Source organism: Chrysochloris asiatica, unplaced genomic scaffold (assembly GCF_000296735.1).
Source record: "Chrysochloris asiatica unplaced genomic scaffold, ChrAsi1.0 scaffold00014, whole genome shotgun sequence".
NCBI classification, from domain to species: Eukaryota; Metazoa; Chordata; class Mammalia; order Afrosoricida; family Chrysochloridae; genus Chrysochloris; species Chrysochloris asiatica.
The window spans coordinates 802,004-806,115 of NW_006408532.1; positions in this window are offsets into that span (position 1 = coordinate 802,004).

Below are 4,112 nucleotides of genomic sequence, written 5' to 3' on the forward strand. Positions count from 1 at the left end.
GTGGAGGATAATAATGATATCCATCACGTAAACGGCATTTACAAGGTACCAGGCACTCTTATAAGCATTTAAAATATGTTAACACATTTTATATCACAATCATCCTGTAAGATTGATTCTATTATTATCCATTTACAAATAAGGCATCTTGTCTAAGATCACAGGGCTGTTAAGCAATTGAGCCTGCATTTGTAGGTTTTATACCCATTTTTCAGATGAGGAAAATGGAGGCCCAGAGCAGTGATCAGTTCTACTCTGCTTGCTCTGTGACCTTGGGCAGGTCTTGGCATCTCTCCGGACCTCCATTATTCCTTTTCTGTAGAATTGAAGGACTAGCCCAACCCTGCCCCCTTCCCAGCTCTGAACAAATATTACATGTAGAGGTGACAGTGGTGGCTGGAGAAAGGCCAAACCCAGGCCGGTATCTTTGTCTTGTAACCTATGCCAAGGTCACTGTGTAGCAGAAACCTTGCCTTGGTTCTTTCCACTCTGAGGCCAGGCTCTGCTGTAAACAGAAGGTCATCTGGAGACCTCTGCCCAGACTTCCTGAATCATCTAAGGCATAGAGAAAGTGGGTGAGAAGCAGGGAACTTCAACTAGGGCTGAAGAGGGCCCAAACTCAGGGAAGGAAGCTACAGAAAAGAGGGTAGGCTCCCCTTGAGAAACACCCATCTTCTGGGGATTGTCATCTAGTGAGAATATAAAGAAATCACACAGTCCAGTCCTCCAATTGATTGTAGAGATGGGGAAACTGAGACCCAGAGAGGTGAGGGACTCATGGTCTTTTAGAGAATCTGATGCAGCGGTGGGACTAGAATTTATCTCTGGGCTCTCCCCATGGCCCATTCTGGGAGTCTGGCTTCTGAATTAAGACCTTGGGCCATCTGTTTACCTATTCACTCAATCATTCAGTCAGTCCATCAGGTATTCAACAAACATTTCCTCAGCACCCCGCTCAGCACAGACTGAACCACCTGTGACTACTGTCACTTTTTACCAGCTGTGTGCCACAACCCACAATGACCCATAGAACTTTATATAGGGACCCATCTAAGAATCTTGAAGGTGAAGCAAGAGAAAGTAGATTAATCAATGGAAGGAGGCTGGAACCTGTGGAGGAGGCTAGGAAGACTTCCCTGAGGAGGCAGCACTTGAGCTCAGGCCCCAAGAGTAAGAAGGAACTAGAGAGGAACAGCATACCAGGCAAAGGGAACAGCAGGTGCAGAGGCAGAGAGTGCTTGGCTTTGTCAAAGTTCTGGAGGAAAGTCAGAGTGGTTGGGTCTCAGACATTGGAGGAGTGCTGGGAGATGAGCTCTGGGCATAGGCACTTTACAGACCACAGGGCCTTGGAGTCTGCTTAAAGGAGTTTGGTCTCTTTCTGGAGGGCACTGGGGTGCCTTGGAAAGTTTGTAAACAGAGGAGTACTTGGAAGCCTCCCGTTCTCTCTGACCCTGGTTTGTTCCTGGGTTTGTGACCTTAGCCAAATGGCCTGCCTCTATGAGCTTCAGTTTCTTTAACTGTAAAATGGGAAAATGAGAGTGACTCTCAGAGAGTTTTTGTGAAGATTAGTGACCTAATGCTTGTGAAGTGCTTTGCACATAGTAGGTAGTCCATAAATGGTTGTCCTCTTTTCTTTTTCCTCTCCTGGGTTCCTGTCCCTCCCTACTTGTCAAACACCACACCCCCGCTCCTCAGGCAGCAGGAAACAGGATCGGAGGAACGTTTCCGCACCCGTCAGAGTATTTATAGCTGTGTTCTGTCAAGCCGTTGTTTTTCGGGTGCATATATATTTTTACATTCTCCACCGTCACACAGATTTCTCAGTGTGGTTGAGAAATGGTGGGTGTGGAGTGTATGAATGCAGAGAGTGGCAGGTGGAGGAGGTGAGGACAGATGGCCCAGGGCATCACAGAGAGACCCGAGTGCTGTCTGAGCCATGTTCACTTCCCTCCCAGCTCAGAGTCATCAGTGGCTCCCCACTGCCCTCTGAACAAAGCCCCTGTGTAAAAAGGCCTTTGTACACTCCTTGGTTGCATCTTTTGCCATTTGTTGTTTTCCATGTCCATCTCAGTCACTTTCTTCTTGGAATGGGCATGATGCAGGGGAAAGTGAGCAGAACTCAGCTCAGCTGCCCACCAGCTTTGCAACATCAAATAATTCCCTTCACCCTTTCTGAGCCACCATTTCCATTCCTGTGGAACAGAAACAATACCAACTCTCCTCACTTATCAACATGGCTAGGCTCCAAAATCCAGGCCGTTATGTGAAAATTTGGTATTATGTGAATGTGGAGGACAACCACATCCAATCACAAAATGGAGAATGACTACATTATTGCATAACTGCCAAATTACATCATGACATAATGGCAAAACCACTGAGAAGCATGGCCCAGCCAAGCTGACATGTACCCTTAACCAACACAGCCAGTATTACTCTCACCTTGTACCTCGGCATTCTTTACCACCAAATGCATGTTGTAAATGAGCAAAATGCGCTAAGCCTTGAACAGCACAGGTTTGAACTGCATGGATTATTTTTAAGTGTTTTGTATTGCTAATCATTTTCATGTGAGCAGTCTGTCTCTCCAGTAAATTGCATCATTATGATAAAAAGTGATTTCCCACAGTTCTCGGGAATTTTTCATTGCATTTAGTACAATATCATAAAGCATAAATAACATCATGAGATATATCCCAAGTGCCACTAGTGATGCTGGAAGTGCTCCCAAGAAGCAGCGAAAAGTCATGACATTACAAGAAAACGTTGAATTGATAGACACCGTAGATTAAGGTCTGCAGTGGCAGTTGCCCACCATTACAAGATAAATGAATCTAGCCTAAGGACCATTATAAAAAAAGAAAAGGAAGTTCATGATGCCATCACTGCAGCTACACCAGCAGGTGTGAAAACCTTGCACCTTTATGACACATCTCTTTATCTCACTCTGAAAGTATAGCTCTTTTGCGGCGTAGAATAAATACATATAACATATAAAATATGTGCTAATCAACTTTATGTAATTTATGTAATGGACAACAGTAAGCTACTAATAGTTAAGTTCTGGGGGACTCCAAAGTTACACTCAGATTTTTTTTTTTGACTGTGTAGGTGAGTGGGGAGGAAATTGGCACCCCTAACCCCTGCGTTGTTCAAGGGTCAGATTGCAGATTTTTTCATTTATTGTAAATGTGAAATGTCAGATAATGAGATAATTGATAAGTGAGGAGAGGGTATTATTTCAGCTTCTGATGAAACCTTGACTGTGATTTGCCTGACTGTGACTAATGATAATAACTATGTCCTTCAGTCTTGTACCCCCATGCCTTTGCATGGGCTGTTTCCTCTGCTGGGATCTCTCTCCTACTTCCTGTCCCCATCTTTACTCATACAAGTCCATCTTAGTGTAGCCCCAGTGACCCCTCTTCCCAGACCCCTCGAGACTTAATGCTCCCTCATCCATCTTTCTGTCCTCTCTTGGAAGGACTGTGAGAGTCTTTGCTGATAGTCTTTCTCCTCTAACGATGGATTGCACACTCCTTGCTTATAAAAACAGCCTACAGCCTCCCAGTGCAAAGTCTTTCCATGATCTTGTTCTATCCTTTCACTGTCCTTGCTTGGGGAGTGGGCATGAAGTCCCCATTCTACAGATGCGGATGTGGAATCAGGAAGGAAGAAACTCATCCAGAAATCTACTCAAGCTCAGGACTTAAGGCTCAAGGCCCCATGGTTATTGCTATTAACAGCTGGGTGCATCACCTCCACCCCTGTGACAGAGTATCTTCAGAATAAAAGACCAGTCCAAACAGCTCTTCTCTTTGGGTCCCTTACCTCTCACTCCCATCTTAAGAGTCCACCCAATCTCTCCTCCCAGCCTCTACCCTTTCTCACAGCTGAGGGCCTCAGGTCCCCTATTCCCTATTTGCCAGGGGCTAGCCCTCAGGCTGGCTGTACACCCTCACTCTGGTCGACTGAAATGGGGCGGGGCGGTCCCAGTGAGGGCACTGTTGCTAGGCAACAGCCTGGCAGAAGAATCCAAACCTCCTTGAGAGGAGAGAAAAAGAGGCCTTTTCCTGAGAGCTGGAGGTAGAAAGCAGCAGTCTCTCCCTCTT